The sequence below is a fragment of the Pinus tabuliformis genome, chromosome 4_2 (assembly GCF_031772625.1).
Source record: "Pinus tabuliformis cultivar Carrire ecotype Pingquan chromosome 4_2, CPIR1, whole genome shotgun sequence".
NCBI classification, from domain to species: Eukaryota; Viridiplantae; Streptophyta; class Pinopsida; order Pinales; family Pinaceae; genus Pinus; species Pinus tabuliformis.
This window is the reverse complement of record NC_142304.1, coordinates 602983988-603008109: the sequence shown is the minus strand read 5'-3', so window position 1 is coordinate 603008109 and position 24122 is coordinate 602983988. Positions and strand designations below refer to the sequence as shown.

At 40.5% G+C, this 24122-nt stretch overlaps 1 protein-coding gene across 4 annotated transcripts in view; it reads left to right on the top strand.

Moving 5' to 3' along the window:
- LOC149170728 (Metallopeptidase M24 family protein) overlaps positions 1 to 24122 on the top strand; it is a 446763-nt gene that overhangs the window by 229878 nt on the left and 192763 nt on the right. The gene's annotated exons all lie outside the window — the stretch shown is intronic.

Below are 24122 nucleotides of genomic sequence, written 5' to 3'. Positions count from 1 at the left end.
ATTTTGAGAAATTTTACAAAAATGAGATAATGACCTTGTTTTCAAAAACAGAGTTTTTGAGAACAAGGCAAAAATTTAGCTGTACAATGATAAGAAATGTTTAATGAAGGACATCCCTCTGGCCTACTGGTCCTTGATGACCTCTCAAGACAAAATTAGACTCAACCCTAGACCTAAGACCTTAAAACTTAAAGCAAAATGAATGACCCTTTGAGGACTTTATTTATTTGAACAAACCTGAACCAGCAGTGCCAAACAAGAGGGGAATAACGACATAAACTCCTTCCACCGAGATTATGGCATGCCTAACGGAATGCAACATGATCACACTGATGAGACACCTAACTATGAAATGCAAAGAGCTTTGATCTCTGGTGGAGGGCTACTAGACCGACTCTAACACAGTGCATCCTGCACTATCATTAATATGATACAATGTCAAGTGCTAGGTATAATCATAGACCCAATGCTACCAACATGTCAATTGATCAATACAAGAATGCATGCATCCATGATTTTTTTTTCAATGGACTCGACAATATAAATGGGAATAATGATGTGAGGAGTTACGGGGGCGGGAGGTGGGAAAACAAGAGACCCATATTATATAGAAAGGAACCTTAGAAGAAGGGAAAGACATCAACCGAGAAGATTGAATTTGGTCTTCTAACTAGGAGATAGAAATGTCAATGAATCTTTGATGAAGAGTTATCTCAGGCCTATCACCCTCGAGGCAAGAAACACTGAATGTCTCGAACATATTTAGGATGATATTATTTTGGTTATTGGGAAAACAGGAAGTGGAGTCATCATTGTATTTGGGGAAAAACCATGATTCCTGGTTCTTCATAGGGGAAAGCAGTTCTTCGTCAAGACTAAAGGCATGAACATCATCACAAACATCTATTTCTAGGGCATGGGAGGAATGCTCAAACATGAGGAAAAACCCTTTATGGGGGGGCATGGCCTAAGGAAGCATCTTCCTCAATTTCTTCTATATTAGAGTAATCGGAATTTTCCACAATCTCGGAGGGCTCTTCTTTGATTGAATCATCTTGGAACAAAAAGAAGAGACCTTTCCAATCACTAGGAAGTGCTTCATAAGGACAAACATTGTTATTCAGAAGGGGTGGAGCATTTTCTTCTTTCTTGAGCTCATTCTTATGGACTTGAGAAACATGGGGTCTTCATTTCTATAATCATACCCAATTCCCCAATCAATAGCCCCAAAGTCACTTGTAGATTCTCCGTTTATTCGATTCTCATGATCTTCCTCGAATCCTCCCATTCTTGACTATATGTCTAGTGTTGGTTAGGATGCCATTCATTCTCTTCTTTATATAGGGTGGACTTTTCCTCCTTCATCCGTTCTTGAAGAATGATCTCCAAAGTATTTACTACATGATTTTGATAAAATGCCTCAAGAAGAAGGTCATCGGTAGGACTCTCTTTATATTCACTCTTCGTGTTACAAAGCCTTTTCCATTGCTCACAATAGCGGGAGAAAATCTCTTGGGAGTTATATGTGGCCATGAACTTCTTGCAAGACTTTTCATATTCCATCATACATTCTTGCAATGTCTGAGGGCTTTCAGGGTTTGAGATCTTCCTCATTATCCTTAGAGGACATGTTTTCCAATTCATGAGTCTCTCCTTTGGCACCATCATTAAAGTATGCATCAATAAGAGGCTCTTCCTCAAGCATAAAACCATATTCAATAACTTCTTCCTCTCGAAGGGCCATATCAAACATTTGGGATTTGTCTTCATGAGATTGGAAACTCGGATTAATTATGGAAAGTATCTAGTAAACATCTAACACAATATCTATATCTATATCTATATATATATATATATATATATCTATATAATGAATAAATGGAATGGGGTACTTAATTTGTGTACACCCATCATATATATATATATATATAACTATACTATATTGTACAAAATAAAGGATAAAGGAAATGTATCATACAAAATAATAAGGGAAGTACAATATACAATAGAAGGAATATATATCTATTAAAGCAATCAAATGGGAGCATGATAAATAAATCTCATGGAATTATAGATAATTAAATAAATCATTAAAATTCACCCAATAATAAACTATTCTGGAACCGACTCAATCAAATAATGGTTCAACTATTATAATATCCAAAGGACAATCAAATTAATGATCATAACTATTCAACTGTCCAAAGAGCAATGGGATAATGGTAATCACTATTTCAATCAGCCAAGGGGCGGACGATTGCCTAAAATTGACAAGCTAGTCACCGTGTTGTCAGGAGTAGGCAACCGACAAAAAGTTTAATAGATCTGTTTAATGAAGAGGCGGTGGAAGGATGAAAAGGGGGCCAATATAGGGAAGCGAAGGAGGATTTTCTTGGCGTGGAGGGGGGGGGATGGTTGATGGATGGGAGGAGAACAGGAGGAGAGTTTTGGAGTATTGCACAGTCAGAGGAGGAATTTCCAACAAAGCCACAAACAGAAAGAAACACTGAGCCTTGATTGTTCTTGGAGCTTTGGGCACGGGGGCTAGAAGAGCTCCATTTTGAAGTCTTTTGGATTTGGCAACCAGATAGGTTGATCCCAGATAGGCTGTGAGGAAAAGGGCCTGTTTGGTATCGGAAGCGGGAGCAACAACAAAGAGAGACACCTTCAAACGAAAGTCCATGGTAAGTACCTGCAAAGGTATTGTTAAATTCCGTCTCAAATTCACTGTCTGGTTAAATATGAATCTGGTTATAAGTTTTAAATTAAATTCTGTTAATTGACACATTTCGGGCCTTAGAAAGATTGCTGGGTTTTCTCCCAGATTAGGTTTCCCAGGGTAAGAAATATTGTGTCTGCTTTTCTATGATTGTTATTGTTTCTATGGTATTTGTTAGATTTTGGTAGCATCGGATGTGCTCTAGCCATGAAAATTGGTGGAGAGGCTAAGGCACATGAATTGTAAAGAACCCAGAAATCGTTGGTGAAATTCCACTCGGATTGTATTGTATTAAAATAATTAATATTTTTATTGGAGTTCCTAAGTCTAAACTTAGGGAAATTAAAATATTAATGGGCATTAATCAAAATATGGGTGAGAATGATCTAGAAGGCGGATTAAGTCATGTTTTAATCTTAGCCATTAATTAGAGACTTAATCTCAGCCGTCGAAGACTCAACATGAAAAGTATAAAATGGAGGCTTGGGGTTCATTTGGAGACATACAGAGAGAATGAATTGATCAAGAATTTGATTCCTAGGGCAGGGTTTGCTAAGGATTTCGAATTAAGTGATCATTTGCAGCAGAGGGCAGTGAGAATTCGGGAGGACTTTCTGGAGAATACAGACAAAGAGGTAGAGAGAGCCAATAGAGCAGAAAAGTTGCCTGTCACGCAGAAGCCGGAACTGCCAGGAATAGTCGGAACTGCCAAGAACAGTCGGAACTGCTAGGAACAACCAGAACTACCGGGAACTGCCGGAACAGGCGGGAAAGATGATGTAGAGGGCAGAAGCTGGAATTGCCGGGAACAACCGGAACTATTGGGCACTGCCGGGACAGCAGGGAAAGCTGACGCAGAGGGCAAAAGCTGGAACTGTTGGGAACTGTCGGGAATAGTCAGAGCTGCTGGGAACAACTAGGAATGTTGACGCAAAGGGTAGAAGAGTTGACACATAAATAGCCGGGGTTAGCCAGTCTTGTGCCGATCAGCCAAAATTCTACTGGGTGAAGTGAGGTAAAACTCACTTAGATTTTCTGCCAGTATTTTCTCTATAAAGGATTGCTAGATGAGCATCCTAGATTTGTATTTAGATATTTCTCTTGCATAATAATAAAACCCTCAGAGTTGCTACACCGATTTTCCCGCATTGGTTTTTTTCTGGGGACTATTGTGTCCAAAAATAAGTGTCCTATGTATTTTGTTCTTTGCTATGTTTTCTGTTTCATGAGATCAAATATTTAATTAGTGTAGGCTGCAGAAGTAATTTGCTTCAGTATTCAGAGGAATAACTTGATGAATAAAAAAAATCAAGTAGGTGAAGTAGATTCAGATTCGCTGCATTAGGGGTTCTTTCGAATCTAGGAATTTTCACATGGTATCAAAGCATTGATTTTGAAACAAGAAGAGTAGGTCCAACACTGAGCAGTGAGGCCGAAAGTTGCACCTGGCAGCAATTCGAATACCCTTGAAGGGATTGCGCAGTCCTTGTCGAGTAGCAGATCTGAGGAAATCTCTCTCCAAGAGAGTCGACAGAGAGGTACGATTTCCAGTTCGTGAGTTTGCAAAGGCAAAGGGAGTGACGCAAAGCCTCAACGCAGTACTTGAAGGGCACAGTTTCTGCCGGGGCTGAAATCCGCTGGAAAAGAACGAAGACAAGTAGAAGGGGAATTTACTCTTCAGAGAACTTTCCACCAGAAAGTTTGAATTTCTCACTTGTTGAGCAGTGCTAAGTAGTGACTAGAGGAGTCAATTCGATAGTGGGGTGAGATGGCATCGCATGGGCTCAAAGATCAGGATAGGTTGGATAGAGTCTCCAACTATGTCATATGGAAGACTAGAATCTTAGGTGTTTTGGAGAAATATGATCTCAAGGCCTACGTCAAAAGTGTTGTCGCTGTTCCTGCTGACAACGATCAAAAGAAGAAGTACAAGGTTGAGCAGGGGAAGGCAAAGAGGCTCATTCTCGATGGAGTTCGAGATCATGTGGTCTCACACTTGCAGGGCAAGGATATAGCCCGGGAGATGTGGGAAGCCTTGTCTTCTTTGTATGAAGGCTCTTCCAAAGAGAGGAAGATGTATTTAGAGCAGAAGTTGTAACAAACTTTGATGCAGAAAGGAGAAGGGGTGAACCTCTATTTTCAATGTCTTCAGGACACTAGAGACTAGCTTGCTGCAGTGGGGTCCACTCAGCCAACCGCGATGGTGACGATAGCCTTGAATGGAGTCTTGGATGAATGACAAGTTTTTGTCCAAAGCAAATTGGGCAGAGAAAAATTACCTTCATGGGAGGAGATGTGGGCGGCTCTTCAACAGGAAGAGTCAAGGAGGGACCTAGTAAAGGTTAACCTCAATGGCAGCAGTGGGAGTGGCACAAAATCAGAGGAGGAGGAGGAAAACACAGCTCTAGCATCGAAGGGACAACAAAAGCAAAAGCAGAAGAAGGACATTTTGAAGGTGAAATGTTTCAGATGTGGCGAGATGGGTCACTTTGCATCTCAGTGTCCTTTGAAGCAAAAGGATAAGACGAGAAGCATGATCCAAAGGTTACGACCGTGAAGATAGACGAGGATGAGTTTACCATGAGTGCCCACGCATCTCCAAGAGGGATATGGGGCGGTATTGAGCTGTAGTCGGGAAGACTACATGTGGGTAGGATCCTTGAGGAGTACACCTCTTGGATCAATTCCTTGCTACGGGAGCCCAAGTTTAAGTAGTAGCGAGATGGATTTAGTGTTAGATGATGCAGTGGAGTGTTTGGAGGATAGATGCAGTAGCTTGGGACTTGAGACTGATCAGCGTAGGGCAAGGTTTGCAGCAGTGCAGTTGGCATAGTGCAGAAGTCAACAACAACATAGAAGATTCAGAGAGTTAGAATCAACAACAGTGAGATTCCAACATTCATTGTGTTATGTTGAACACAGTTAAGTTCAACTAATTTTGGATGTTTTTCAGTTACTTCTCTCAGCAATTGAGTTGCAGTACGGATGTAGTGTTAGCAGTGGCAGTGCTAGTAGCATAGCAGATGCAGCATTTGAGAGGGAGTTGTAGTACATATGCAACAGTGGCAGTGGCAGTGTCATGGGCAACAATACAGTAGCAGTAACAACACATTGTTGGTGGCAGCAACAATGTAGAAAGGAGGTGCTTCAGAAACATAGCAGCATGCAGGTGGACAATTTTGCTAGAGAACTTTCCACGCTAAGAGGGAGTGTCAGTTTTTGGTAGCATCGGAAGTGCTCTAGCCTTGAAAATTGGTGGAGAGGCTAAGTCACATGATTTCTAACGAACTCAGAAATCGTTTGGTGAAATTCCACCCGGATTGTATTTTATTAAAATAATTAATATTTTTAATGGAGTTCCTAAGTCTAAACTTAGGGAAATTAAAATATTAATGGGTATTAATCAAAATATGGGTGAGAATGATCTAGAAGGCGGATCAAGTCATGTTTTAATCTTAGCCATTGATTAGAGACTTAATCTCGGCCGTTGAAGACTCAACAGGAAAAGTATAAAATGGAGGCTTGGGGTTCATTTAGAGACACACGGAGAGAACGAATTGATCTAGAATTCGATTCCTAGGGCAGGGTTTGCTAAGGATTTCAAATTAAGTGATCATTTTGCAGCAGAGAGGCAGTGAGAACCTAGGAGAAGGACTTTCCGGAGAATACAAACGGACAGGAGGAGAGAGCCAGCAGAGTAGAAACACTGTTTGTCACACAAAAGCTGGAACTTCCAGGAAAAACCGAAACTGCCGGGTTAGGCGGAAAAGTTGACGCAGAAGGCAGAAGTCGGAACTGTCGGGAACAAACAGAAGCTAGAACTGTCGGGAACAAACAGAACTGCTAGAACTGCCGGGAAAGCTGACGCAGAGGGCAGAAGCCGAAATTGCCGGGAAAGCTTACGCAGAGGGCAGAAGCCGAAACTATTGGGAACTGTCGGAACAACTGGGAAAGCTGACAATGAGGGCAAAAGCCGGAACTGCCGGGAACATTCGGAACTACCGGGACTACCGGAATAGCTGGGAAAGCTGATGCAGAGGGCAGAAGAGGTGACGTAGAAATAGCCGGGGTTAGCTAGCCTTGTGCCGGATCAACTGGAATTTTGTCGGGTGAAGTGAGGTAAAACTCATTCAGATTTTCCACTAGTATTTTCTCTGTAAAATATTGCTAGATGAGCATCCTAGATTTGTATTCAGATATTTCTCGTACATAATAATAAAACCCTCAGAGCTGCTGCACTGATTTTCTCGCATTGGTTTTTTCCGAGGACTATTGTGTCCAAAAATAAGTGTGTCCTATGTATCTTGTTCTTTGCTCTGTTTTCTGTTTCTTGAGATCAAATATTTAAATAGGGTAGGCTGTAGAAGTAATTTGCTTAAGTATCAAGAAGAATTAATTGATGAATAAAAATAATCAAGTAGGTGAAGTAGATTCAAATTTGCTGCAATAGGGGTTCCTTCGAGTCTAGGAATTTTCATAGTATTTACAGCTGATATTTTCTAGATACTGTTTGAAAATCATTAATAAGTAATTGTCAGATTAGAAAATTGTATTCTAATACACATGCTATAGAATTTGAATAGACATGCCTGATAGGAATGAAGACATAAGCATATAGGCAGGTCTGAAAACAACCCATTCTTGTGCTTCGCCAAGTATGAAAACGACTACATTAGTTGCCCTAAGATGTGTGGCCTCTTCTGTTGAGAATAACCTCTAAAAGTGTGCCCTCCACATGCTAATGATAATGAATTTCTTCATTTGTATCACAGATTAATCAAGGCGAAAGGCGCACTAATATTGAAACTCATTTGCTGAGATAAATTTGTTGAAATCTGTGATTGTGGAGCACCTTACTTGTTTATACTATCGACACACCAAATGTTGGATTATAGTGGACTTGTGGAGGGATGGTATGGCACATTCATATGCAAGGTGCTGGTCTCATCCTTATCCAATGAGCTGGTCTGAAACTTATTTTCATGAAAACAAACTAGCAGGTAAAGGGAAACCAAAGGCATCTATATTCTTGATTGTTAAAATTGGAAACTAGGGCCAAACTCCACATGGGTCATCATATTTATGACAACTGATATTCTTCTTGGATTTCTCTCTTTGAGAGGTGTAGGATTGATATAAAGATCATCCGATTCTGACATGTACAAATGAAGATATGAATTTATTTATATTATGGACAAATTGTCAAGGTCGGCCAACAAACCCATGTAGGCTCAGAAGCCCAACAGTCACGTCTGTTCATCCTCAATGTTTGCCTATAAATACATGATGCCCCCTCCTCATTTGGACACACTTATCTTCACACATCTCACTCTCTCCTCATCTGATTGGGTACGGATTTCTGGGCAGCTTCTCTCTCCACATGTGTGAAGGAAAGGACTGTACTTTTCCATTTCAGTGTTGACCAGGTTTGACCGAATTTGCAGGAGGTTGTTTTGACTGCGTTGACCATCTTTGACTACAGTTTTGTGTGAGGAATTTCTGTTTGGGTAGGCCACAATTCTGGGCACGAAATCCGAGGCTATTTGACCTCTGTTTGACCAGCGTTGACTGTGGTTAGGGCTGACCGCAAGTTGACTGTTTGACCAAACTTTGACTGGGCTGAATGCACTGTTTTGAGGGCTGTTTCATCTTGCTATTTGGAGGCCGAAGTTGATTGAAGTTGACCGAATCTTTGAGAGTCATGTTTTCCTTGTTGACCAACATTGACTTTCCTGGTTAGGGCTCTTTTGCTGCTGTTATAAATTATCAGAATTTGTAATTGTACTATCTCTCTCTGCTGAACTATTGAAGACTAAAAGAAGAATTGATCAAGTGTTTCCCCACATTGTGGTTTGTCCCTGGTTGGTGCCACATCTTGTGTCCTCTTGTCTTCTACTGTTTATGTTTATGTTCTATCACCATTTTACTTACATGTTTATTGATTGCTAAACTGAAATTGATATTGGGCTCATTAAGAAATTGAAGTAAAATTGCCCTAAAGCATATAATATATGATTGTTGTCTAAAATTAACATGGTATCAGAACTAAGGTGAAGACAAAGCCCAAGCAAGAGTGAAAGAGCAATCACCAAAGACAGTTGGACAAGGACAAAAGACTCAATGGGTTCCTCATCCTACTTCCCGGCTGAAGACAAGCTCCATGATAAATCTGACTATCATGGATGGAAGATGTCTCTTGATTTGACCTTGGAAGAAAAGGAAGTGATGGATTATGTGCAGGGTAAAATCCCTGAGCCTCCTTCAAATGCATTGGTTGCTGCGAAGACCAAGTACAAATAGGTTGAAGTCAAAGCGAAGAAGATTATCAGGGATTCCATTGACAAGCATCTAGTGGCCTATATCTCCAAATTGAAGACCTCCAAGGAGATATATGACAGGTTGGTCGACATGTTCAAGGTTAGTAATGCTAATCAAATTCTCTTTCTCAAGAATAAGTTGAAGGATATTAAGAAGTGCAAGGATGAGGACATCAATCTTATTTCTTGAGGATTATTAAGATCAAGAATGATCTACTCTCGATTGGAGAAGTTATTCCTGACAAGGAACTTACTCTCACCACCCTTGGAGGACTCCCACCTGAGTGGTATGTATTTAGAACAACTATACTCAACAATGATCGAATTCCAGGGTTTGAAGAATTGATGTCGAGATGCATTCAAGAAGAAACAAGAATGGTGGAGGGAGAAATGCTTTCTAATAGAAGTAACCCCACTGCATTCTTCACTCATGCTAAGAGGAAGAACAATGCAGGTTCAAAGAAGCAAAGTCAAGGAAGACCGAGATTCAAAAATGGAAGGAAGGGAAGATGCTTTTTTTGCAATAAGTTTGGCCAATATGCAAGGGAGTGTCCTAATAGAAGGGATACACCTTGAGATGATGACTATCATAACAACTCCAGGGGTAACTTCAACAACAACGATCAAAGGAATGGTGGGTCCAATGGTAAAGGAAAAAGGAATGCGGGACATCAAGGAAATGGTCAACCCTCCAAGAAATCAAGGAAGTCCAGATATGATGAATCCAATGTTGTTAACAATAAGCAAAACGAGTTCTATCTTATATTGGCCCTCTCCACTGCCTCTCCTCCAGACACTTTGGGAAATCGGTTGATTGATAGGGGTGCCTCAAGGCACTTCACCAGATACAAGGAAGCCCTCTCTAATTTGATAGAAAATGAGACAAACTTGGAGATCATCCTTGGAGACGATGCCACCTATCTCGTGAAGGGAGTAGGGTATAGGTTCTAATGCCTCCTTCTTGCTCCTATTGTGTCATATTTGTACATCCTTCAATCCTATCCCAAGTTGTTCTTAAGGGGGGATGTTAGGATATTTTGACACATAGGAAGTAGTTAAGTATAACTTGGTCTAGTGTAGATTTAGGTAAAGTGTGTTTCTTTACTATGTACATTTGTAACATGCAATCCAACGGTCATGATAGTTCTAGACATGAAGTGATCTGACGTTCATTCTCTCCTCGGTATTACCGACACTTGATTCTTGGCTTAACACCCAATTTGTTGGAAATAATACTGAGAGGGGGGTGAATCAGTATTTGCAAATCAATAACTTTTTCATTTCCATAATCAGATTTATATACGCTACTTCAAAGAAGGGAACTCGCGTGTGCACGCAACTGTTCTTAAGGTAACCAATGTATATCCAGTGAACTTATGATTCAGTTAATTCATCATATGTTGATCTTTAATCAGTGCATCAGTACTTTATTAAATATTAAACAATAACCATGTGCAGTGATAACAAAATAAACCATCACACAAAAGCAACACACATGAACACCAAGATTTAAAGTGGAAACCCAATGTGGGTGAAAACCACTTGCTGCTGTTGTCTCTGTCTTCTTTTAATAATAAGAAAATCCGTTTACAATCTTGTACTGGTGCACTCATACCAGTACGCAGGCACCCACCTGTAGAAGGCTACAACATTCTCTCATTCTCCAGCTTCTTCTGGAAGGGAGCTACAACCCCCTAATTCTTGTACTAGTCAATATATTTACTAGTAGAGGCTACAACCTTCACTAGTTCTCCAGCTGCTACTGAAAGGGAGCTACAACCCCCTGATCAAATCACCAGCCACTAATGGCAAGAAGCTTCGACTTCCTCATTGAAGGCTTCAACCCTGAGTATCCTGCAGGGACCACGTTTCATAAATTTTTAGACTGGATGCTCCTGGTACACAACAATACACATGAAGGCCTCATTTCATCAAATTTTCATACTGGACCCATTAGTAACATTGAAGCTCACAATCAATACAACCATCAAATACATCTTCATCAACCAATCATTGAAACCCAATCAATCTCTGATATAACTGAAACCCAATCATCAATCTCTGATATAACTAAAACAATCAATCACTGAAACCTCTGAACCTTTGACACAACTCAATCAAACAATCACTGAACCTCTGACACAACTGAATCAACCACTCATTCAAACTTAATCAAATTCAGCCAATCAACTGGAACATATAGATTACTATAACCAGTACACAGATCTGAACCCAGAACACTGCATCAACAACCAGAACTAACTGTAACCTCAAAAGGCACGTGTCAGAATGTATACACTCCTTTAATGAAGTAAACCTGCATGTATATGCTACTAACTTTTGCCCAACCTGCGTACGCTTCTAAAGATACTGCTTCTAAAGATCTACTATCATATTACAGAGTCTAAACAGATAGCAATGAGGATCGCCCTTCTTTCTCAGTCAATTCATCAATGAGACGCAAACTCTTTATGCATTTAGTTTTACTTTCAGATCTAAGAAGACTTCATCGACAGACAACAGTGAAACAACAGCACTGATCTAATAGATTAGTTGTCCTTGAACATCAAGCTTTTCTTTTGCATATGCTACTTGGAAGAGCCGAACCAGTGTGTATACGCACTTTTACCAAAGCGAACTAGCGTATATATTTGCAAATACTTACTTATAACTTCGCTGTGATTCCCGACTTCAGACATACCCAGATCATCACATATAAAGAATAAAACATGTGTTAGCAATCAGATCTAGCACATCCATTATTAGATCACATAATGATAAGTCATTATGATCCTGATCCATCATTAGATCTCATCCATCACCAAATGCTCAGGTGCATATTTAGTCTAGATCAAGGAAAGCATCAGAAACCCATAACATGCATATTTGCCTTTGATCTAACACTTCATAAGATATTCATTACTTGTGCACTTATCCCTTTGATCTTCTCCTCCTTATAAAGCTTTAGGCCTTTCTTAATACCTTGGACGAAAACCACTTAGGACCAATACATCAGACCAAATACCTCGGACCAATACCTTGGACAAAATACCTTGAATCAATACCTTGGACCAAAACCTCAGACCAATACCTCAGACTAAATACCTCGGACCAATACCTTGGACCAAAACCTCGGACCAAAACCTCGGGTTTCCAACATGTACGCACTTTTCCTCTTGGGGGAGTGCGTGTATACGTATACGCTCATTTTGTTCTGTGTACCAGCATGTATACACTGTTTTGACTAAGTGGACTTGCGTATACTTATTAAACTGCTTTACATCAACCTATTTCTTTACCTTCTTTATTCTGGTCAGTAGACCTTAGTTCTATCTTCCTGTTCTTCTATACCAATGCCCTGTTACCTCTGAATAGACCTGTTACACTGAGATTTGCCATAGAACTTCTGAAATGATTCCTTTGAATTGTCTTGCATTTTGTCACATCTGTAAATACAACTGCCTTGCATTCTATCACATCTGATATCTCTCTTGTAGATTCATCTAGTTACGTAGATTCATCTAGTTACCATATACAAGTGAGCTGTTCTGCTACAAGTGGGTTGCCATCATGTACAACACATGCATCATAATGCCAACACGATTGGTCCATGATCTCTATTTAAAGGACATGGAGGCTCATTTGTAGGGTGACCGTTCTTGAGAGAAGCTTATGTAAATTATATTTCTTTTATTAATATATTGCCTGAAGTGGCCGCGTTGGCTCAGGCCGTGGATTGTTTCCCTCTTTGAGGGTTTTAACCACGTCAAGAATACAGGTGTATTGATCTGTGATTTGTTTATGAGAGGTGTCCTTTGGTGTTCTATCTGAGGAACTTACCTTGTAAATTCCTACATGGTATCAGAGCTATTTGAGGGCCACATCCGTTGGTGATCCAAATCCGAAGCCGGTACAACTGCATCCGATTGTCGTTTCCTAGATCTACTATTTTTGACTGGTTTCGGGTCGAGAGGACTGCTCTATTGTGTTAGGAGCATCTGTTCTAGTGAGGAACCCCTTTCGTTTCACGCGAAAAGGTTTCTGGTAGCCCTAGCTACGTCATTTTTAAGATCTGGAGGTATACAATTTTTTTGCAGTTCTAGTTATTCATCTCTCTGTTTATTTCGGTTTATTTAGCTCTCTGTTTTTTATTACTAGATCTATACCTTTCATTTCTGCGTATGTTTTTTGCCCTGCGACTCTGTGCGATCTGGGCAAATCAGAAACAAAAAGGAAATATTTTTCTCATGCATATGCTCTTTTCTGCTGCGCCTTAGTGTGATCTCAGAAAATCAGAAACATTGAGAAAAATATTTAGTTTCTGGCGAAAGCTAACTTCAAGCCATAAGGTTTGGTTTTTTTTGCATGTCCGTGTTGGGTTGTGTGGTTTTTTGTTTTGTAGGCAAAAAGAGTTTTTTCAAGTAAGCACGCACCCCAAAGCTTCAGTGACTAAAAACAAAAAAAAACCCTTCCTCTTTTCCAAAAATTACTAACCTTTTAAACTAGCTCACTTGGTCCAAAGTTACTTTATGAGAATAGAGGTCTTGGGTTCAAGTCTTTCTTTTTGTTGAGTTACTTTTTCAAAAAGCACATGTAACTTATGTTTTAAAGTTACTTTATGTAAAAGTGTTTTCACCCATTATAAAAAGTGAGTCACTTATAATTTTAAAGTCTCTTTATTTTTTATTTAAGTTACAAAGTAGTGAGTAGCTCATAAAGTACCATTGTAAAAGTGACTTTCACTTATTTATAAAAGTGGGTCCCATAAAATATTTTTTAAAGTGAGCTAATCAGATTAAGTTTGGAAGGGGGGGGGGGCAATTTTTTTTTAAATATAACATTATCTTTCACTTCCACACATTGACGCACTTCGACGGCATATTCAACAACTTTTCTTCAAAAAGCCATAATTTCTTCATCCAGAAGCCGTTTTCCGAGCCCTTTTTTTTGAATCGGCCTAATTTTTCGAGATCTTTCGATTGGAACACTTAGTTTCAGCATCTACAACTTCAGTTTTTGTTAAAATGGAAAGTCCATGCCAAGTTATTCTTGACAGCACCAATTACTTCCAATGGTGGTCCTACATTGTGGATTTACTTAGAAGTAAAGGTCTTTACAGAATAGCCTCAGGCCAAGAAACTAAACCTAAAGATGAAGATAAGGCAGCCAAATGGGAAAATAGGTAAGATCAAGCACGTGGGTTGATATGGATGTCTATTTCTCTAGACCTTAGATTCCATATCGCAAAACTTGATACCCCTAATGAAGCAATGAAACAACTCACTAAAGTTTCTGGAATTAAAAATGAAACTAGAGCCCATTAACTCGAAAAGGAGTTGCTTACGTTGGACCCCAATAATTTTTCTTCCATTGAAGATTTTTTGTCCAAGTTCAAGACCCTTAGACTTCTCTTGGAAGGTGTTAAGGTTAAGAAAGAAGATGATAGCCTTATCTATTCCATTCTTACTAAGTTGGGACCAGCCTACTCTGTGTTTGTTTCCACATTCCATTCTACTAGAGAAACATTTATTTCTCAAGGACAAGACTACAAGTCCCCCACTTTTGATACCTTTTGTGATTTTTTAATAAGAGAACAAGAGAAACTCTTACATCTTGGTCTTCTTAATCTTGGATTCTATTCTAAGAAAGCCTTAGCCATCCAGCAACAACCAAATTCAAAGAATCCTAAGAAGCAGTATCCTAAAAAGAATGGTCCTAAATCAAACAAGAGTCCTAAGCAATTTCAATCTCAACATGAAAAATCAATTCAACAAAATGATAAGGCAAATAAAAACAAAGGGAAGAAGATTGATAGACATTGCAACTTTTGTAATCGAGCTGGCCACTTATAATCCAAATGCTCTAAGAAGATGGAAGCTTTGGAAGCAACAATGAAGAAGCATAACATCCATTTTGAGGATTCTTCAACTTCAACTTTATCTTCAGGAATACTGTTGATTTGGGGTAACATCGGATGTGCTCTAGCCACAAAATTTGGTGGAGAGGCTGGGGCACATGAGATCTCCAATACCTAGAAAGGGTTTGGGCAGATTCTAAACAGATCAGGAGATTTAAAAATAATTAATATTTTTAATGGAGTCCCTAAGTCCAAACATAGGGAAAATAAATATTAATGTGTATTAATATGAATCTGTGTTAGAATGGTCCAAAAGACATGGATCAAGCCAGATCTAATCTTAGCCATTGATTAGGGACTTAATCTCGGCCGTTGATATGTCAACAGGAAAAGTATAAGAGGAGGTTTGAGGGTGACTTGGAGAATACACCAGAGTGATCAATCATTCTATTTTCTAGAGCGAGATTTGCTAAGAGAGATAGAATTAGTGATCGGGAGATGCAGCTGAGGGGCATTTGAGTACAGAGAGACAAAGCGGCAGAGATAGTGTCGCGAGAGCAACGCAGTAGCCAAGGAGAGTGACGCTGAGCCAACCAGGTCTCACACAGGGCCACACAGGGCCACACAAAGGCAGCCGGGAGCTGTGCAGAGCCTTAGAGAGGCCAGCATTGCTGGCGTAGAGGGCCAGAGCGCTGACGCAGGGCCTCCCAGGGCTGACGTAGACTCATCTGGGGTGACGCAGGGCTAGCATGAGGCGGAGAAGGGCTGACGCAGTCCAGAGAGAGGCTGACACTGGGGTTTCTGGGGAAAATTTGTGCTGAGTAGTTGCCGGAAGGTTTATCTGGGGCTTCAGCCAGGAGATTTGTTAGAAACTGAGAGGCATTACTGCCAACGAAATTCTTTGTTGGGTAGGTCAGTTTCATCACCCAGATTGTACTTTGATATTGCTTAATAAGAAAACCCTCATATAGCTGCATCGGTTTTCCCACATTGGGTTTTTCCAGGGACATTAGTCCAAAAATAATGGTGTCATATGGTGTGTTTGTTTCTGTTTCTTTTAGGTGCTAATCTGTAATATGTTGAGCATGCACTAGTGTTTATTTTCAATATTTCCGTTGTAAATAACTTGTTAAGGAAAATAACAAGTAGGTAGGAATAAATCAAATAAAATGCATGGAGGGTTTCTAACTAAGTAAACTTATAAACTTCAACGAATAACACTTTCTGAATGTGGTTGTCAAGCATCTCGGTCTGGTTATGCACTAAATGTATCGTCTTCTTCTCATTCTCATGAGTGGCTCATTGATTCTGGAGCTTTTTATCACATGGCAAAAAACAAAGCCATGTTTTATTCTTTAAATGATTGTAACACCAAAAATATATATGTTGGTGATGATAGATCTCTTAGTGTTGTAGGGACTGGAACTGTTCATCTAGACAATGGTCAATTTAATGATGTATTATGTGCTCCAACCTTATCCCGCAACCTTCTATCTGTATATCAGATAACGCATTCAGGTGAAGGTAAAACCGTTGAATTTTCACCTTACGATGTTGTAATTAAGGACTTTAAGAGATCCTAGACAGATTTTAACTATTGGCATTGCTGATGATTCTACAAGGTTGTATAAGTTTAACGACTTTGGGTCATCAACTCTTCCCTTGGTATTTGTAGCTCATAATGATGAAATGAGCAAACTTTGGCATGAGTGATTTGGTCACTTAAACTATCGCTCCCTTCAAAATCTATGTAAATAAAATATGGTGGCAGGGCTTCCTATGGTATCTTGCAGAGATGGTGTTTGTTCCAGATGTGTACTCGAAAAACATCATCGGGATAGTTTTGAAAAACATGCCTCTTGGCATGCCTCAACGCCTTTACAGCTTGTGCATAGTGATTTATGCGGTCTAGTTCTAGTTGTTTCATTCTCTGGCTACAAGTATTTCTTAACTTTCATTGATGATTTCTCCAGACGCACTTGGGTATACTTCTTAAAACTCAAGAGTGAAGTATTTAACATTTTCTTGGCCTTTAAGGCCTTTGTTGAGAAACAATCTGGATATCAAATTCTTAAGCTAAGATCTGATAATGGTGGCGAATATGTTAACAAAAAATTCATCAACTTTTGCACTGAGCATGGAATTCAAATGCAACATACTATTCCATATACTCCACAACAAAATGGTGTAGTTGAAAGGAAGAATCACACCTTAAAGAAATTGGCTAATTGTATGCTTCAATCTAAAGGACTTGGTCTTAATTTTTGGGCAGAAGCAATTAACTGTGCAAATTACATAGTAAATCACACTTCTACTAAGGTTTTAAAGAATATCACTCTAGAAGAAGCATGAAGCTCAATTAAACTAGATGCAAGTCACTTTCGTATTTTTGGATGTGAAGCATGGGCCCATATTCCAGATGATAAACATAAAGCTTTAGAACCTAAGAGTGAAAAATGTATTTTTGTTGGATATTCTGAAGATGGCAAATGATATAGACTTATTCCACTTAAGTCCAAAATGTTATCATTAGAAGAGATGTGAAGTTTGTTGAAAATATATCAGCCTACGAGCCTAGTTTCGCAGATGTGCCACCTATCCCTATCCCTTCTACTTCTGAAACTATTTCTTCTTCAGATGATGACAGCGAGGATGACAATCCTCCCTCACCTTCTCAAGATCCTCCTTCAACTCCTCAGCTTCCAAAATGGGTCTGTGCTACTCGGGATGCAGCAAGTGCTCTTGTAGGTAATCCTACAGATTAGTGACGTACACGTTCTTTGTTCGATAGAGCCTCTTCTTTTCTGGCTCAAGCTTCAGCGAATTATGATCCTGACACCTTTGCAGAATCTTCAGGCCATCCAAATTGGGACGCAACTATGAATGAAGAATATCGTTCATTATTGGCAAATGATACATGGGATCTTGTTCCTCTTCCAAAGGGACGAAAACTTGTTAGATGCAAATGGGTTTACAGAACCAAGTTTGGACCAGATGGAAAAGTTGATAAACATAAAGCTCATCTTGTTGCTAAGGGTTTTTCACAAGTTGAAGGCATTGACTATACTGAAACCTTCTCCCTTGTTGCCAAAATGAACTCTATCCACCTTGTTCTTTCCCTTGTTGCCTCTTTCAAATGGGAAGTCCATCAGATGTATGTTAAATCTGCCTTCTTGCATGGGGACTTGCATGAAGAAATCTATATGGAACAACCTCCTGGCTTTATCCAAACAGTCTCCAGCCTTGTATGTCGGCTTAAGAAATCCATTTATGTTCTTAAGCAAGCCCCTCGAGCTTGGTATGCCAAAATGGATATCTTTCTTTTAAATACTGGCTTTTCTAGGTGTCATTCTGACAATACTGTCTACAACAAGAAAGTGGGTAAGTCTCTTATCATTCTTGTTGTTAAAATTGGCAACTAGGGCCAAACTCCATGTGGGTCAGCTTATTTATGGCAGCTGATATTTTTATTGGATCCCTCTCATCGAGAGGTGTAGGATTGATCTAAAGACCATCCAATTCCGATAAGTATTTATGGAGATATGAATTTATTTTGATTATGGAAGTATCATCAAGCTAACCAACAACTTGAGTAGGCTCAGAAGCCCAATAGACGTGTCTATTCATCATTTACATGTTAGTATAAATAGAAGAGGATTTGAAGTCATTTGGCAACTCTCTTCAAGTGATCTCCTCTCCACGTCTTGGGTTTTTGGAGAAGGAGATACACTATGGATTGCGCTGGCCTAGTATGATGATGCCCTAATGGAGAACACAGTGATAAATCCGTAGGCAATGTAGAAGTATTCATCTACGAATTAAGAAGCAGGTATATGAAGCCGCAGGGATAGAAGTAGCTACAATACGCTGTTCATGAAGAAATATAATACGTTGTTCATGGAGACCTAGCCGCAGTCATAAAAGGGTAGCCGTAGAGAAAACCGCTGTAGGGTATTGACTGCACCATGATTTTAGGTGTAGTCATGTTGAGACATTCTCGGCATCCTATAATGTTCTCGGATCTGGCAGCGTATACAAGGCTCTGTGTAGAATGGATCTGGCAGCATAGATCAGAGCGTTGAAGACTCCTTACACAGTTCTTGGATTACACGCTGTACATGATGAGGAACGCAGACATGGAGACATTCATGTGATGTAATGGGATACGCTGTAACATAAACACACACACACACACACATATATATATACGCACAACACCTCATCGCTGACATGACCATACGCAGTCAAAAGCAACGTAGCATGATGAAGGAGCCGCAGTTATATATGAACCACAAGCAAGAGCCGCAGTAATGGAAACTCAACACTGTTATGCATACGCAGTAATAACGCAGTCATGGCATTAACATATACGCTGTTATGTATACGCAGAGACTGATATACGCATCATGGTATACGCACAGCATGGATACTATACATGATATACGCGCAAACATAAACCCTAATCCGTTGTCAAAGGTGACTGATATCTGCACCATGGTATAAGCACAGCATGGAGACTCTATACATGATATACACATGGAGAATACAACATAAGGCCACTGTCAATGCATGAAGCCGCAGCATGAACAATGCATGGAGCCACAGTAAAGGCATGAAGTTGTTGAGAGCCACAGTCAACGTATTGCTGGGGCAAAGAGGATCTATGAAATCCTTCAGCAACATTATCATGATCTAGGCAGCCTGATGATAAATATTAGCATGGGCAGCATCATGATGAATGAGATCATGAGCATGGGCAGCTTGATGATGAATAAGACTATGGAAGATGCAGCATGAAGATGAGAGCAGCGCAGTCATCAAGGTTCAACACATGTGACAATACAACAAGGAGTCACACGGTAATGTGCAGCAAATGAACGAGAGGCATCACTACGATAGGTGAAGCCGTCACCTTGGAGAATCAGTTGAAGCGGAATGTCTTCAACTGATCTCATCGTTATAGGAAATGATCTATGCACATATTTGATTTAGAAAAGTCGAAGTGTTGACTTCTGTTGTAAATGTACTATCTCTCTCACTTTCTCAGCTTAACTTTGAAGAACATAAAAGAATAATTGATCAAGGGTTTCCCCAGATTGTGGGGTTTGTCCCTGACTAGCGCCCCAACTTGTGTCCTCTTGTCTTGGCTTGTCTTCTACGATTTATATTTATGTTCTATTTGCAGTTTACTTTAATGCTGATGTGATTGTTAACTGTGAAAATTTAAATAAATTGCTCTAGCATAGAACATACCTAAAATTAACATGGTATCAGAGCTGAGGTGAAGACAATGCCCAAGCAAGAGTGAAAGAGCAATCACCAAAGACAATAGGGACAAGGATCAATGGGTTCCACATCTCTCTTCTAAGTTCATAAAGGGTGAAGTCGAAGTAGAGCATATTATGAGAATGGCGTAGCGGAAGTTTCTGATGGCCCATGTAGAGATCACTTCATTGGGAAGTTAAGATCTAAGGGTTGAAGGAAAGGCAGATGCCTTGGTTGCAATAAGTTAGGCCATCATGCGAAGGAGTGTCCGTAGGACAGGGACACATATCTTGATGAAGATAATAATCATTCCAGGGACATCTTCAATGATCAGAGGAATGATAAGGAATGTAGGTCATCAAGGAAATGGTCAACTCTTCAAAGAAAGCAAGGAACCCTAGAATCTCTTTTAAGTACCTGATCGCAAGAAGAACCTGGTGTCCATCTCGGAAATGGAAGTCAAAGGTTTAAGGGTGGCACTCATCGATGTAAAGGTACGTGTTTAAAAATAGATTTTTTTCAAAGATGTTTTAGATTTCAGGGTTGTATCAAGTCCACTGGGGACCATGTCGATTGACTCAGCACCGGAGGTCTGTGAGTCAGGTGGTGACCGGGATGCCTGAATTCAAAAAGAGCATGAAGGTACATGTCTGAGATGTACCGAAGGAAAATCTTACAGGGGGACCATTCCCCTCATGTAGCAGGTCCACAGGTTTGGAACACGACCGGGATGCCTGAATTCAAAAAGAGCATGAAGGTACATGTCTGAGATGTACCGAAGGAAAATCTTACAGGGGGACCATTCCCCTCATGTAGCAGGTCCACAGGTTTGGAACAACCCGTGGAGTTTGAGATTCATGAACAGGGAATTTCATGCATACAGGTGGAAGAAAGCCCTCTATGGCTTGAAGCAAAACACCCCAGGCATAGTATGAGAGGATTGATAGCTATTTGATGAAGCTGAGATTCACTAGGAGTGAAACCAATCCAAACCATTACCCGAACGTTGTGGATGATAAACCTCTCATATGGGCACCTTATGTGGACAAACTATTTCTAATAGGTGCAGACCCTCTCATTTGCAGAAGTAAGAGGGAGTTGGATTCTAGACATATGTTTTGCCGTTAGCATGGTGAGCTCATATTTGGTTGAGCCTCACTGGATTGATGCCAAGAATCTTCTGAGATATCTTCAGGGCACAATATCTCATGGATTGAGATACACTGCCGGAAATATGAAAACTGCATGATTATTTGAATGCTGACTGGCAGGTAGTGTGGAGGATCAGTAGAGCACTTTTCAGTGTTGGTTCTCTTTGGATTCTGCTTCGATATCATGGATGAGTAGGAAGCAAAAGTCAACTGTTATAAGTACTGCAAAGACCAGATACATAACTACGAATATGACCTCGTATGAAGTTGCCTGATTGTGGAAACTCTTCAGTGAGTACACATGATGAATACCACTGTGATTTTCTGTGACAACCAGAGGTGGGATTCGATTATTGAGGAATCCCGTATTCAATGATTGCTCCAGCAGATAGAAATCATATACTGCCTTATCTAGGATATGGTAAGTCGATGAGCAAGGAGGCTCCATCGCACTGAGATGATGTACAGGTCGCTACACTTTGTCAGAGCCCAGGGGAAAGATCAAATTTGTGATTTTCCTAAACGACTTGGAGTCGTCGAGAGATCCTTCTAAAAGGATCCTGCATGTTGCATACATTGAGCTCTGGGAGCTTTGGGGGCTTGCGGTTCTTACTGGAGCAACATACGACCACAGGGTGATTCACCCTCCCCTGGTGGTGCACACTGGGACAAGATGATTTGCTCTCTTGTGGGACGGGATGATTCGCTCTCCTGTGAACAAGATGATTCGCTCTCTTGTGGGACAAAATGATTCGCTCTCCTATGTAGCAGGATGATTAGTTCTCCTGTGAGGTCTGGATGATGTGTTCTCCATGACGATTGTGTAGCGGGATGATTAGTTCTCCTGTGAGGACAAGATTGATTAACTTCTCTTATCGAGGCATCCTACCCAGTGTTGCACAAAGCGGCCCCCCCCGGATCGAAGCTCCGAAGCGTGCCCCGTACGGAAGCGCCGTACGAAGCACGCTTCGGAATTTTGGAAGCGCGCTTCGTGAAATTTTTAGCGCTTCCTGGAATTTCCGAAGCGCCGGCTCCGAAGCGCGCTTCGTACGGCGCTTCGGGCCGCCGAAGCGTGGCGCTTCGGAGCAGGAAGCGTGCGCTTCACGCACGCTTCCGTACGCTTCGGCGGAAAGGGGCGCGCCCAAGGGAGAAAAACACATTTTTTTTAATTTTTTTTTTAAGTTATGTTCACTCAACCTTAAGGGGGTGGGTTAGGGTGAGGTTAGAGTGAGGTTAAGGTGAGGAATGAAAAGAATAAAGCCCCCATTCATTCCTCATTTTCTCACTTTGAGTTTATGAGAGTTGGAGAAGAGAAGAGAAGAGAGGAAAGGAGAGGAGAAGAGAGGAGAGCTTGGAGGAGTGAAGAAGGAGGAGCTAGGAGAAGGAGGAGGAGCTTGGAGCAAGAGCTTGGAGGACTTCATCTACAAGAGCTAAAGAGGTAAGTTCAAACCCCAAACTCCCTTGTTTTTTTGAATTTTTTTTTGTATTTTTCTCCTCCCTCTCCTACTCTTTCCCATTGTTTCTACTTGCTCCTTTATTTACAGGTTGCCGTTGTCCACCACCTATATCCATATTCCAAGATGGTGTTCTTTTGGCTTCTATGTATCATTCCACTCTTGGTTTTAATGATGGCAAGGGTGAGGAATAGAAGGGAAGAAACAGAAGAGGACATTGGTGATGGTCCTAATAGTAGTGACCCAATGTATGATGAGGAGGAAGGGTTTGAAGAGGAAGGGGATGAACTTGAAGGGGACACTGAAACACAAGATGGGAAAGCTACATCAACACCCTTGTGGAACTATGTGACCAAACTTGATGGGGGAAAGGGTGGTGGATCTTACAAATTTGTGTGCCCTCATGGTTGTCATGGAGGAAAACCATATTGTGGTTCATATACCCGTCTGAGGAGGCATCTTTGTGGGGTGCTGGATAGTGATGAAAAAAAGGGTTCTGTGGGGGTACAAATTTGCCCAAACATTTCAACTGAAGAAAGAAGAAAATACATCCAAATAGAGATGGCTGCACAACAAAAAAACAAGAAACAAAAAACTCATTCTGAATCAAGTGCAACCTCTAAATTTGGTAGTTGCTCATCTCCTCATGGTACTTCTGCAAGCTCTGGAGGTAGAAGAACAATAGGGGATTTCCTTAATGTTGCTGGGAGGGATGATGTGGATGGAAAGATAGTCCGTTTTCTTTGTGCTTGCGGTGTACCATTCAATGTGCTTCGCTCTCCCTATTGGCATGAAATGGTAAAGGCCATCAATGAAGCCCCAAAAGGATACAAGGCCCCCAACTATGAGAAAGCTAGAACAGTGTTATTAGAAAGAGAAAAAGCTAAGGTTCAAAGAGCTTTGACACGTTTTACAAATGAGTGGGTAGATTCTGGGGTATCCATTGTATCAGATGGGTGGACAAATATTAGAAACCAACATTTGATAAATGTTCTTGGTGTTTCTTCTAGTGGTGCAGTATTTATTGCATGTCATGACTCCTCCTCCATCACTGCATCTGCGCAAAACATTGCAGATCTCCTATTGAAATCAATCAAAGATGTTGGTCCGAATAATGTGGTTCAAGTGATCACAGATAATGCAGCAAATTGTAAGGCAGCAGGAAAAATTATTGAGCGTACTCATCCACACGTCTTTTGGTCTGGGTGCCTGGTTCACACATTGAACCTTTTGATGCATGATATTGTGAAACACAAAGAATGTGGGTGGATTGCTGAGGTTTACAGGAGAGGGAAGCAGCACATTAAATTCATCATAGGGCATATAAGGGTAAACTACTTCTATGGCACTTACTCCAAG